Below are 15,462 nucleotides of genomic sequence, written 5' to 3'. Positions count from 1 at the left end.
TGTATTTATAATAACTTTAGGCATAAAAGACTAGAAGGATAAATTTCAGAAACTGTAACAGTGTTTATCCCTAGGTTATGACAGAAAGATGAGCTATCTTATATTTTGTGCATTTCATATTCCCTCTAATTGTTGTTTTTAAATCAAAGTAAAAAACGTTATAAAATCACATGATGTTACTAAAATAGGAATGGGAAAAGTAAGGAAAAAAGCAACAATTACTTATCTGGTGTCTAAGATTACCTTTGCACATTAGTGCAGCTTTATGAGCCATTCAGAGGGTTGGTATTTATGTGTAGTGCACAAAGGCTGAGCTGCCATCAGCAGTTTTCAGAATGTCACTTGAACTTTTGTCAGGTAACTGGATATTCATTCATCTTCATCAGCTATAAATTTGGAATCCCAATTCAATTTAAAAATATTTATTGAGCTCTTAATATGTGCCAGGCACTCTGCCAAGGCATTGCAGCCACAAAGGCAAACAAGACATAGTCCATGACCTCAAAGTTTTTCATTTAGATGGAAGAAAGACATGTTTAAAACCAAAGGCAAAACAAACACAAGCAAACAAACAAAACCCACCAAATTCAGTGTGATTATCATAAGGAAATCTCTGTGGGGGCAGGGACCATATCTGTTTTATCCACTTTGTATCCTTTGCCCAAAATGCAGATAGTAACCAACAGCTATTTATTCAATTTTAAGTTTAGGAATGAAAAGTGAAACTCTAGAAATATTCTCAGATTATGTGATATTTTCAATCAGAATGCCTTCTTCAGGGGTACCTGGGTGGCTTAGTCTCTGCTAAGCATCTGACTCTTGATTTTGGCTCAGGTCATAATCTCAGGGTTGTGGGATTGAGCCCTGCATTCGGGCTCTGCACTGAGTGTGGAGCCTGCTTAAGATTCTCTCTCTCTCTCTCTCTCTCTCTCTCTCTCTCTCTCTCTCCCCCCTCTCTCTCTGCCCCTCCCCCCTCCAAAATTAAAAAGAAAAGAAAAAAGAATGTCTTCTTCAAATGAAATATTGGTTTCTAGTCTTTTCTTTCTTAGAAGCAATTCCATGAATATGAAATTATGTCTGGCTTAAATGGGCTGTCCTTATATGTATTTGAAGTAAAGTCTCACTAAATGCACACCTTATTTAGCAGGAATAGGAGAGTAACTATAGGTGGAGAACTTCTTTGAAGCCTTGTGGATAGCCTAGACATGCCCTTCTTTTCCATCCTATTTCACTACCCATTACATCATAGAGCTATTGGGCTAGAGGAGTAAACATATAGATGAGCAACATGTAAAGGAAAAGGAGCATAGATTTTGAGTCAGAAAAACCTAGATTTTAACCACAGCAATCTAGCATTTAGCTGGATGACCTTGAGAAATTGCTTAATGTCTCTGAGTCTCTTTATCTTTAAGAATGAAGGTGGTAGACACATCTCAGGATTATTGCACAAATGAAATGTGTGAAGGTTTCAGCGAAAATTAGAAATAAAAAATATGGTGAATTAATTAGTTGGGGCTGCTATAACAAAATACCACAGATTGGGTGGCTTAAACAAAGAAAAATTTATTTTCTCACACTTTGGAGGATACAAGTCCAAAATCAAGGTGTTGGTGGCGTTGGTTTATTCTGAGTCCTCTCTCTTTGGCTTGTAGACAGGTGCCTTCTCCCTGTGTCTTCACCTAATCTTCCCTCTGTGTGTGTCTGTGTCCTAATCTCATTTTTTCTCATAAGGACACCAGTCATATTGGATTAGGGCTGACTCATTTTAACTTAAGTACTTCTTTAAAAATTCTATCTCCAAATAGAGTTGCAATCTGAGATAATGGGTGTTAAGACTTCTACATATGAACTTTGGTAGGGACAAAATTCGGCACATAATATATGAGTTTCTTTTTTTTGTTTTTTTGTTTTTCCATCACTTTTTTTTTGAATAGTTTTGATATTCTAACTTACTGAAAACTTCTTGTAAATGAATCCCCTCCCACCACCACCAGCAAAGATTAGCAAAGGATATAGGTGTGGCTTGGCAGGATGAAGGCTTTTCTTTGGGATCAGTTTTTATTCTCAGATATAACCTGGGTTTAATGTAGCTATATCATGACATTTTATACCTGATGGGGGATGGGAAACCTTAAGAGCTACTGAAAAATATTTTGTATGTTTGTAGACAGACAAACTTTTAAATGGAAAGAAATTGGAGTTCACAGGCTAGTTTCAGCTCATTTGACTACTCTTAAAACTTGATTTCCACTAACATGCTGTATAAACCAGAAACAGATGTAATAAAACTAAGTATATACATGCTCTATGTCGCAGGACTTACTGATTGTCCTGGCCAAGCTCAGATAGGTGCAATACTACCAGCATCATTTTCTGTGCATAGTAAAATTGATAGAAAGAGCAGCTCAATAGAAGAGATACAGTCTGCAGTGAAGAGTTTATAACACTTGTCATAATGGATCTGTCAGAAAAAAAAATGTTTACAGTTCATTGCAGAATATAAAATGTTTGCTAAATCAGCAGTAAAAGTCGAAGCTCAGATAAATTTGCAGCAAGGGTGGCAACACAACACAGCATAACATAAATACACCCAGCAGGAGAGTAGGAGAGAAAAAAAAGCAACAACTTAGTTCTGAGCAAGATTTGATTTATGTCATAAATAAATATAAGGGGTATTAGGAAGATTAGTGCATTAGAATGTTAACACAAATCAAGATGTCCTGTGCCAAGCGAGATTGCTTGCACAACAATAAACTCTGCCAATGCCAGGTAAGTTGCCGCAGCTTCTTACTGAGCTTTTCATTTCAAGCTGGGAAGTTTCTGTATGTGGGGTAGCTGTGTAATTATGGATAATGGTGTTAGGATGTCCAACTGGAACTCAACCACGTGGACCATTGCCTGACCATTGACTCAGCTCTTCCTAGATAAGCAGAGAATTGGCTGGTTTAGAATTTTGAAAAGGGAAAAAAAACTATAGAAGAAAGGTTAATGCTATTTTGGGAAGCAATTCTTTCTTAGTAGGAAGAAGTTAGGAAATATATTTAAGAGTTCTGTCCCTATCTACAAGGTAACAGGAGAAGGCCCTTAGTCCCTCATGACTGCTCCCAGGGATGTCATCAACAAAGCCAAGTTGGACAAATATGACTTGATGTGGGAAACAAAGGCAGAAGAAAATGGCAAGCTTAGCTGGACAATAGCTAGGCTTCCAGTGTGCTGTGAGTCTTCTTTAGCCTATGAAAATTCCTTTGAAAAATTCCCCTTGCCGGGACACCTGGGTGGCTCAGTCAGTTAAGCGTCCGACTTCGGCTCAGGTCATGATCTCACAGTGTAGGTTCAAGCCCCTCGTTGGGCTCTGTGCTGATAGCTCATTGTCTGGACCCTGCTTTGGATTCTGTATCTCCCTCTCTCTCCACTCTTCCCCCACTCATGCTCTCTCTCTCTCTCTCAAAAATAAATAAACATTAAAAAAAAATTAGAAATTTCCCCTTGCCTTTATCTCCTCTAACTGCCAAGTACTGTATATAATCAGTCACTCCTCACAATCGCAGGGCAGCTCTTCCTGCCCATGGGTTCTGTCCCAGTGCCTTAATAAAATCACCTTTTTGTATGGAAGATGTCTCAAGAATTCTTTCTTGGCCATAGGCTTCGGATCTCCACCATCACTCCAAAACCACGTCAAGACTCTTTCTGCCAGGGGGCGCCTGGGTGGCTCAGTCAGTTAAGCATCCAACTTCAGCTTAGATCTCACAGTTTGTGGCCCTTTGTCAGGCTCTGTGCGGACAACTCAGAGCCTGGAGCCTGCTTTGCATTCTGTATGTGTGCCTCTGCTCCTCCCCCATTCATGCTCTGTCTCTCCCTGTGTCTCAAAAATAAGTAAACGTTAAAAAAAAATTTTTTTAAAGACTCTTTCTCCCAGAATTTGGAATTGCTTATGAATGAGGTAGTCTGTGTGCCATTACATGTATCATACGCATGCTCTCCTGTGACACTGCATACCATGCAGCCCACCATTGGGCTGCAAGTGTATGGACTCTCTGTCCCTCTGTTTCCAATTGCTGCTTTCTGACTATTCTTCCTCCTATCTTCATACAAGTCCCTGCCATCCAGCCTTGATGTGCTCACTTACGTATTCTTGGATAATTCCCTAATTCCTTGAATACTTTAACCTTTGGTTCACAGTTTCATTGTCCCACCTTACCTCCATCATAACTACTGGTGATTTTAGTGCCAATCTAGTTGAGAGTTCCATTATATTGGACTTTAAATTCTTAGCATTCTCTGATTCATTGTGTCCTCTATCCTACATTAACTACTCATTGCAAGAGTCATAGGCTCGGTACAGTTATGACCTGTAAATGCGTGTCCTCTGTATTCTAAATTTTAGGAAATCCACATTTAGACCATAACCTTTAATCCATCTTTCCAAGTTACTCCTTGTAGCACTTGACTCTAACAAATATTCCACCTTGCCAGGACCTTCAGTCTTTTCAATTTTATCTCCTTTTTAATGTCCTTCATTCCCCCTACCTTCTGGGTCTTCACTTGGATTCTTGAACAGCTTGAGTTTCATGGCCTATCGTTGTAATAACTCCCTTGCATGTACATACTTTCAATATTTTGCTCATTTCTCACATTATATACTCACCTGACAAAAATCTATCCTTGATGATCTCTAATTCTCTTCCCATGCTTTGACTAAACCTCACCACTGAATTGGACATGGCTGGAGAAAAATGTATAACCATCCTGCTTTGTCTTGCTGTAAAACCCTGGCCACTCTTCATAGGTGGACTTTTGCATCCAATAATCCTAACTATTTTTCCCATTCACTCTCCCACATAACCTGTTTGCAGGTTTTTTGTTTTTTGTTTTTTGTTTTTTTTTAACATCCAGCACCTCCTCTTCCCTCCTCCTTCTCTAATGTTTGCTTTGTGTTCTGGTTCACAGAAAATAGAAACTGAGGAAAGAACATCTTCCAGTTTCCACCCACTGACCTGCATCTTTGCCAATGCATTTCTTCCTCCCCTCCTATTAAAATGGAAGAACTGTTTGCACTCCCTTCTGGATCCACACCTCCACTTGTCCATTAGTCCCATCCTCTCTTGCCCACTTAAGAACATTATTCCAATAATTCTCCTTCTCTGCTTCATTATTAGTTTCATTATTTATCTAACAGATCATTCTCCCAAGCCCACAATAGCTCCCATCTTAAACAATAGCAGCAGCAACAGCCATCTCTCCTATTGCTAATGTTGCAATTCTGTGATCCTATTCTTCTTACAGCAAGTTTACCAATAACTGCTGTTCTAATTCTTTTCCTCCCATTTTCTCTTGAGTCATCTCTAATCAGTTTTTCTACACCACTCCACAAAACCACTTCTGTAAATGTCAGCATTGACATTCTTGTGACTAAATCCAACAGTCCTCATCCTAATGATCTGGTTATTAGAATTTGATGCAGTTGATTTCTGTGTCCTTAATTTTTAAATCTTTCTTCCATTGGCATATGGAGTATCAGATACTTTTGATTGTCTCTTGTTTTACTGGCCTCTTGATCTCAGTGTCCTTTGCTAGTCCTTTTTTTTTTAATCTCTCCAACAACTAAAATTCTCAATTCTTATACTTCTCTATCTATATTCACTCTCTCTGGATCTCCTTGTCCCATCTAAACTCATGGCTTTGAATACCATTTATTTGCTGTTAACTCTCAAATATATATATCTGTATCCCAAACCTTCTCTGCTGAAATTTAGGGTCATGTATTCAATTTTGTACTCATCTTCTCTACTGGACGTATAAAATATACCTCAAATTTAATGTGTCCAAAGTTGAATTCTTGATATTCTTCCTCCTATGCCTTCCAAAGCCACAACTCCCATAGGATGACAACTCCATCCTTCCAATTGCTGTGGCCAAAATATTTATGGAAAGAAAGTGCCAATGGCTGATTAGTGGCCTCTCTTATTCTCAGGGACAACTGATGAATCAAATCTTGATCATATCTTCCTGTACTACACTAACTCATGAAACTTATGGGAGTATAACAGATCCAAGCTGGGTGAGATTCTGGCCAAGGTTATTATGTACAGGACCAAGCACCTGTATCTCATTGTTGAGATTGCTTATCAAGTAATGACTAACCAATATTTATGAGATACAGCTGCACCAGTAAATGGGCACAAAGTATAAAAGTTGAAGGGACTACAGAACTGATGTGTTTAACTGAGCTGATGTCAACCTCTCTCACTCAGCTTCTCTTATGAACTTGTGCATGCCAAATGCAAAGTGTTTGGGGGTTTTAAAAGTTGCTCATGTGAGTCACAAGATCTCTGTTATGCCATTGGCATGAGTTCTACATGGATTCCTCTCCTACATCCTTTCTTAAAGCTCAGTAAGCATGATGCATAGTGAAACACTATATCCAGTGAGTTTGACTATGGGTCTGAAACCAAGATCAATGTTGTTGGTCAATTGTTATGAGTGTTGCAGTTTAGAACCACATTTGATTTGTTTCCTGCTCTCATTCCCCATATTCAGTCAACAAGTTCTGTTGGCTGTATTTTCAAAATGTATTCAGAATCTGGAAAAAATTCTCACTCACCTGCACTGCTCTAATCCTGACCCTAGCCACAGATAGCTCTCTTCTAGATACTGTTATAGCCTTCTAATGGGTGTCTGTGTTCTTTCCCTGTCCACCCACCTCTTTTCAAAACTGCAGGTAAAGTGTTTCTTTTAAGATGTGAGTCAGGTCATGTCACTCTTCTGAGAATCCTCCTAGTGATTTTCTATCATACTCAAAGCAAAATCAAGTATGTGCAGTGACCTATAAGGTTCTACCTGGCCTTGCTGCTGCTCTGTCCCAGATCCCATCACTTTTGCTGTCCCCACAGATCTCTCTATTCCAGTCACACTGGCATCTTGTCTTTCTAAAATGACCAGCACTCCCACCTTAAGGAATTTGTACCAGCAGTTCTTCCTACTAGAAAGTTCTTTCTCAGAACATCTGCATGACTTGTTCACTCACCTCCTCTGGGTCCTTGCTCCAACATCTTCTCAATGAAGCTTTCCTTGATCATGCTATCTAAAATTGTAGTCCCTCCTCTATTTTTCTTCATACTTCTTAACTTCTGATACATTAAATCAATAATTTATTTATTACTGATCTATTACCTCTTTGTCTATTACCTATCTCTCTCTACTAGAATGTAAACTCCAATAGAGCAAGATTTTTTGTTTGTTTTATTTATCTCTATATTTCTAGTGCCTAAGATGAGCCCAGATTTGGTAAGTGGTCAATAAATACTAATTGAATAAAGTAGACCATAGGCTATTAAAAATACCTAATGTAGTGTATATTCTGGTGCCTTTCACATGTCTTCTTTTTTGAGCAGTGCACTTATCCCTGGCTGCTGTTGAGTTCTTTGTTAATGGCATACAGTGGTTCCTTCTCTGAAGATTCATCTCTGCCTACCAGGTGCTACCTGGTTGGTTACCTGTCCGTATGGAGATAGCCTATAGCTAATGTCTGGTTACACAGTTGTATAAAAGGCTGCAACCTAGCCTCACAGGACTGGCTCTGTGGTGCATTAATTGTCCAGACGTGGAGATCAGATTACAAGTAGTCTTCAGCTGAGAACATAACCTGGCTTAGCATTTTTCCTCTCTCCACCTGGTTTCTTCACTTCCCTCTCCTCAGTTTCCTCTTCCAATAAATCACTTGAATAAGACTTCTCATCTCAAGCTCTACTTCTAGGGAACCCACCTAAGATTCCCTAAAAGAGGATGAAGATTTACAAGAAACAAATTTGGACACCTTCTCTTCTAACTATTTTTTGAAGAAAGATAGAGAAGGCAGTGAAATGGAAAAGGTTATTTTGCAGAGCATTTCTTTCTTTTTCTTTCTTTCTTTCTTTCTTTCTTTCTTTCTTTCTACTGAACATTTCAATGAATGCCTGTTAAAAGAGGCATGTTATGCAAGCCCATGGTCTCTTGGCATGTAGGGAAGATAATATAAAATCTCTCAGACTTCAAATTTAGTTCTTGCCTTTTTTAATTATTTTGGGATCAAGGGAAATTTAACTACTACCTTTAAAATGAGCAGTAAGATCTCAGACATTTTTGTTAGGCTCTCTAAGCCACATATATAAAATTTGGAATTAAAACAAAAATCCTAGTTTTCAAAGCTAATGTGAGAATTATATAAAATCATGTAGGTGAAACTACATAATATAGTTCATGGCATGTGATCTATAAATCAGCATTGATGACCACTAGAGGTTTTAAGGTTGGAGGTAAGACACTAAAGCAGATTCATACAACTTTTGCTTAAATGTGTTTCTTTAAACTTGCTGCAGGTTGAGTTCTTTAGGAACTAAGACTTGGTTTAGGAACTTCTTTAGGAACTAAGACTTAGTTCTTTAGGAACTAGACTAACTTGAAATATATTTATTAAGGAGTTGCCTTGGAATAAACACTCATAGAAGGGAATAAAACAGGATTGGGTATGGGGAAAAGTTATACTGATATGTAAATCCAATTGCAGCCTTCACCAACCCTAAGGGAACTCTGGAGTTTGAATGACTCCCCATATCTGCTCCCTGTTTGGCCTAGGTGGCCAAGCCCTTATAGTCCCTCATTGATCATGACCCACTATGAGAATGAGTGTGACCTTGAGTTAAATAGCTCTTTGCAGCAGAGGCAGTCCCTGAAGGTGCTGATAACTGAAGGCAGGCTGATGACAACATTCCCATGACCTGGGGTGAAAGGTTGAAGATAGCATATAACATTGGTTCCCACAAATCCTAATACATTAGAAGAAAATGGAGATCTCTGTTCTTTCATTCAATCATTCACTCAAGAAATATCTATTGAGCTTTTATTATGTATATGGCACTGTGCTAGGTACTAGAGAGGAAAGAGATAATGAGGATTAAGACTTGTCCTTGACCATGAACAGTTAATGGTCAAATGTGGCAGAAGATTTATATGTGAACAAATAAGTACAAGCTGGTGAGTGCTATTTCAGAAGTAAGAAAAAACTGCTGTAGGAGCATAAAGGACAGAACACACAACTCAGCATGGGAATTTGGGGAACATTTCACCTTGGCTTCACCACTCATTTATGTCTAAGTAGCTGAGCTGTTTCTACACATAACTACAAAGAAATTGCTTGCATAATATATCACTTTCAATAGGTGCTCACTGAAACATTTTAAACTGTTGTTTAGAGCAAGACTTTGTCTCCAGACAAATGTGTGCCCCAAACTATCCATTTAGCTTATGGCATATAGCAAATCAAGTTCTTGCTTAAAAATTACAAAGATTTAGGTGTCTCCATCAAGGGATGTGAATTCTTTGACTTGGGGAAATTTTAAATGGCTGAATACAAGTATTCGTAGAAAAAAAATAATAAAAGATTTATTTAGGGGAAGGAAAAGGAACCAGCACAACTTACTGTCAAACAGATTCAGCATTGTGATCAGACATCAGTACTCAACAAAGCTGGTTGTTGTTTAGCAATACAAATTGCTAATTCACTCAATAACCAAATGCATATTGAGTCCCTAAAATGATCAAGGACTAAAGAAATTATATATCTTTATGTTCATTAAAAGCATAAGTCAGACACTAATAATGTGAGTCTTGAGACTATGATTTGATCACTCTCTTAACAACATATATTTCATTTTATTTTTTTGAACAACATATATTTTAATTACTAATGTCAATATATATTTCAGGACTTTTAGAGATGCCCTAAAATAAAAATCTGAAGAACATGCATGCTAAAAGTTCAGAGAAACAGAAGAAAACTAGAGGCTGCTTTTGAAACTGGCCATGGAAAGTACTGGGAGGTACCATAAAACAGAGGCTTTTGAATAATAGGGACCTGAAATTTGTTTCTTAACCTATCTGCACCTGAATTTTTTCATCTACTAGAAAGGGAAAATAATATCCTTCCAAAAATGTAATGTTTAAATAAGATAATACATATTAAGTGCTTGGCTCGTAGTAAGTACTCACAAATGTTAGTCCCTTTTCCTTTCCATCCCCTGAAAATACTTCCCAAGAAAATTACAATGGGAGATTATAATGTTTAATAGGACCAGCTTCATCAGTGAATGAAAATAGCACTTTCAATTCAGGGTTCAGAAAGGTTAATGTCAATAGTTATTATAAATAACAATTTCATCAGTAATGACCCATACAGTCATTTACACAAATGCTTGAGAGTAAAAATGCTTTGTGTACAAAGAAAACTTTGGGAGGCTTTATAAAACATTAGAAAGACAATGGGCATTGCTGCATGTAGACTTGAATTTTAATTTCAGCATCCCTGCAAACTCGCTGTGTGACCTTGTAGCAGTGATTACTTAACCTCTCTGAGGCTCAGTCATTCACATAAAATTGGGGATTAAATATTCCAGTTCCATAGGGGTTTTGTAAGGATTACCTAAGATAATATGCTTTAACCATTGGGTGTAGTCGTAGGTTTTAGTAAATCAATAAAGGAGCATAGAAGCTTGTGGAACCTTCAAGAATCTCACACCTGTCCTGCCCTTTTAGTTCCCCTATTCCACCCCTAATCTCTATAATTGTTGGGCTCCTTCCTACTTTATGTTATAAAGTTTTGAAAATACTTTCTCTAACGGCACTGACCTCCTTCACAGTTGGCAGTAAGCCCTTCCGCTAAATTTTGTTCCAATTTATCAAACAGCATCCAATACTGTGGCTAATAATATAGGAATGGAGTTGCAGAACATAAACATTCAGAGGATTACAGATTATTAGATCAGGACGGGGCCTTAGAGATATCTATTCTCCTCAACTCATTTTACAGATGAGGAGACTGGGCCGATAGAGTTTCTCTCTACTGGGTCTTAGAATATCCTTCAGGCAAGTCATTGGCCATAGACAATGTATAATTGACATCAGCTCATGGTGTGTTTAGAATTACCTTCAACCCTATAGGTAATGCTTATTTTTTCTTTGATTATTAATTACTTTAATGTTATAAGAGTTTTCTGTAATCTTTGAGTTCAAATACATCTGTCTTTGGTTATTTGAATTCAACCATGTGGTCTTGACCACATTCTTCCACTTTTCTGACACTTGTTGCAAAATGGAGACAATAATTACTATTATGAACTGTTATATAGTATTCATTCCACACTGTAAATCAACTTTATAATTTCTCCCTCCTTTTTTTCTAGCATATATTAATTTCTTTGATGTTAGAGACTATGCTTATTTGTTACTGATGTCCCAGATAACTTTGTGAATGTTTGTGGACTTAAAATCTTTTTTAACAGTTAGCAAAATTTTAGTAACTGGTTGCCATAATGATTACTGAATAATAACCAGCATTTGTTGAGTATGAATGTCCTGCTAAGCACTCTTCTTTGTATATCACATTTATGAATTCACTTGCTCTTCATTTTAATCTCTGAAGTAGGTACTATTATTATGACCATTTTATAGAAAAGGGAATGGAGTCACAGACATTGAATAATTTTCCAAAATTCACATGTGCAACAAGTGGGAATATGACAATTTGAACTTAGGCAGAGTGCCCTCTGAACTGAATGAATGTTTCACTCACACGACTATTTTTTGAGAATCAGGAGTAAAATAATCTGGATGTATTCTCTTCAGTGTTGTTGTTGTCATTGTGTTGTTGTTGTTGTTGTTGTTGTTGTTTCTAACCCTTCCTTATTCTTGTATCTCTGTTTTGTATGCCACATTATTGGAAATTGTGATGATGTAAATAGATGATATCATATGACTCATGTACAATGTTCAAAGGAAAAGTTCCTGCCCTGAACTTGCTAGATCTCATAACATTTTACTCAAAGTCCTTCCTGCCCTTGTTAGCAGCAGAATCAGCAGCTGTAGCCAGGAGTGTCAGTAAAGAGGCTTGATTAAATATAAATACATCTATGGAGTCATATTTAAGGCAAACTTTTTAGGTCACTGCAGTTGGGAATAGAAAATGATTTTGGATTTTGAGTGTGAGATTAATTTCTAAATAAATGAGGCTGAAAATATAGAGTACATTGCACCTATGGGTACCCTGAATCCAGTGACAGAGAAAAAACATTAAGAACAGTTTTAAAAACCTAGCACATGGAGTGGGGCTGTAATATCTTTTGTTTATCTTCCCTTACATTAAAAAAAAAAAGCCAGCTAGGAACATCATAAGTGAAAAATGTATAATAACTTGCACAAGTGGCACCACTTAAAATGAAATAAAAATTTCTTTTTCCACTCATCTAACTCTCTAACTATAGAGGAAAATGAATAATATAAATAGAAAACGTGTTAAACTCAGAATTTATGAAGTTTTCTATAAGCATTTGGGCTTTAAAGATAATTTGAGATTTCTGGTTCTGGCCAAAATGTAGTAGCCCATTCCTCCCGGTTCTCCACCTTACAAGTAAAAAACCCTGGACATAACCCAACAAACAAGCACAGGAAGGTGAAAAGGTAGGAAGAAGGTGGGTTGCCTAGAGATCTTGGAACTTGAGGAGCAACATAGCCATTGAGTTTCCTGATTGGCTCCCATATATTACAGGCAGGACTCTATAGAAGGCTTCAGTTCAGTGCAGTCAAGAGATCAAAAGAAACTTTGAGAAAGTCTGTTATCCATAGTCAAGTGACTGAGGAAGTGATGGCCTAAGAGCAAAAGAACTTTCTTGGCAATACCCATCCTACTCAAGCCAAACACCCACACAGAAACTGCTATCCCCTCCCTCATGGTTCCAGGAGGGTTGATTAAGTTGTTGATGTTCTAGTCCACCAAGCCAACCCTAGGAAGCACATTTCCCCACCTTGTGAGAACAAGTGCCTCTTCCATCCCAGCTCAACATAAGCAGGCAGTACTCAATTTCTCTAGCCAACCAAGGTAGTACAAGGGGTCTGAGCTGGGAGTTGGTCCTCCATCCCCCACCCAGCAGAAGCAAACTGTGGATGTCATGTCAGTAGGATCCAGTGGCTAGCTGAATCTTCACCCCCACCCACCCCATAGCAATGAGACTCCACTAGATGGTTAAAGTAAGAGGAAATCAGTACCCAACTTTTCTCCACCCTGATGTCAGTGGGACCTGGTGGGGAGATGAACCTCCACTAACCCACCTGGCACCACCGAGAATGACCAAGGCAGTGTCATACACAACTCCCTACCTCTGAGACAGGGGTACAGTGGGAAGCTGAGTTTCCACCCCTATCTGGCCTCAGTGAAGCAAAATGAGGTGGTACCCAGTGGTGCTAGTTGGGACTCCATATCATATCTTCTATTAACTGCATTTCCCCCCTTTTTCAATTCCCCACTCCTCTGCAGATGATTTGTTCAGTTCCCAAATAAAATACTTATCCTAAATCCTTGCCTCAGGGTCAATTTCAAGATAAGACATCATTCAACTAATATTTACTGAGCATTTTCCAAGTTAAGAGCATTGTAGGAGTTGCTGCATTTCTGAAAAAGCAGTATAAAGCAAATTGCCTATTGTCATGGAGTCAACATTTCAATGGAGACAGATTCATCATGTTAGAAAGAAATTAAAATAGTTTAAGTGCTATGAGGAGACATGAGATGAGATAGGGACAATCTAGTGCTAATAAAATATATCAGGCCCCTTGTGTTCATCATAATTTCATGTCATTATCCAGGTTTGAACCCAGCCTTACAAACGATCCTTCACCATTCCAACTCTTTCTAGAAGGCTTGTCAAATAGGGTGAAAGCAATACACATTCATTCATTCATTCATTCATTTGCCAAATAAAACTTTATTAAGAACTAATATGCATCAGTCTTTGTATTACACAACTGACATTATGCTGGTACCATGAAGTATTGAATCAAATAGAACATAGCATCAGAGAATGAAATGTTGACTTAAATGGAAGAGAGCAGCAGAAGAAAGAAAACTCCTTCACAACTAGAGGAATAGAAAGTTTTAGCATTGAGGGAATCAGAACCCCTCTCCCTGACCCCCCAGAATAAGAAGGAAAATATCAGTCTGCAAAGATAGGTTATTCTATTCTGAATTTTCAACACCACATTTGAAAAAAACTGAAAGGTTCATAAGGAAGAAAAAAAGGATAAAAGCTATAAAAATGTACTTGGAAAGTACATTTCAATTTATTTCAGCTCATTATTCTTTATCTATCTCTTCTAAATAGTTCCTTTAAGTTAAAAGGATGAAATTGTGAAGTAGTCAATAGGGACCACAGAAGCAGGGACTATACCTTGTTCAATGATGGAATCAAATGTCTATCCCATTATGTCTTTGCATAGGCCCTGTCCTAATCTTCAGGTCTTAGCATCCTGAGATTTCTGCTATGATTAGTAAATGACAGATCAATTAAGAATCATTGCACTGGACAGTAAAGAGTTAAATCATCCCTTGGAGACTGAGAATAGATTCTGATATTGGTTTTATTGAATCACTTTAATTCTATTTAAGGAGAGAGAGAAGCCTCACTGTGGGAAATGTCTGGAAGCCAGTTGGACCATTCCACACAGGCCTCCACTTCTTGGATTTGTCATCTATGAAAGGTCATTCCCTGGGTTACACACCAGCATCACTTGAAGTGTTTTATTTGTGTGTGTGTGTGTGTGTGTGTGTGTGTGTGTGTGTGGCTTTTGTCTAATAGTTTGTACTTTTTCATATATATCATCGCAATGCCAAGATATACCAAAGACATCATTGGTTTCAATCGTATGTTTTCAAATACCTCAAAATATTTCTTGGTCTGTTTTTAACATATTGACCACAATTGTAATGAAATCATTAGTTGAGGAAATTATTGTTTAATATTTTTCTTCACTGCTAAAATGTATTCAGCTTCATAAGGGCAGACTCATGTTTGTCTTGCTTATCTGAATCTCCAGTTTTCAGAAAAGTGCTTTGCACAAAGTAAATACTTTTGGGTAAATAGTGGAATGATAAGAAAGCCATCTTTATACAAATGCATTCTAACTTTAGCATATTTAAAAATTCTTATCTCTCTCCCATGCCCACCCCCCCTTTTGATTCATGGAATTAGGGCAGGGCTTATGCATTTCATTTCTAATAAGCCCAAGACTGATGGTTAAGCTGTGGGTTTGGGTACAACACTTTGGATAGCATTTGTCTACATGATGTTGGATCACTGTATGCCCTAAGTAAAGAAAGCAATGGTAAGGTTCCAGATCTGCACTTACATGGACTCTGTAGCCCATTTGAGATACTGAGCACAGTGGTTTCTGGTGTCCCCATATAAAGAATGAAACTCTGTAGAAAATCACTGTTATGATATGATCACTATCTCCTTAGGCCAAGAACAGACTCATATAGCCCATGGGATTATGAATTCCCTGGATATTGTTACTCTGGACCATTTAGAGCACATACCCCACTCTTTAACCCTGAGGGTGAGGGTACACTTGTCATGATTTTATATTTCTTACTTTTGCACC

The sequence above is a fragment of the Lynx rufus genome, unplaced genomic scaffold (genome assembly GCF_022079265.1).
Source record: "Lynx rufus isolate CCGP_SWC_20201006 ecotype Redwood Valley unplaced genomic scaffold, mLynRuf1.p SCAF_9, whole genome shotgun sequence".
Classification (NCBI taxonomy): domain Eukaryota; kingdom Metazoa; phylum Chordata; class Mammalia; order Carnivora; family Felidae; genus Lynx; species Lynx rufus.
Note: the sequence above shows the minus strand (reverse complement) of the source record.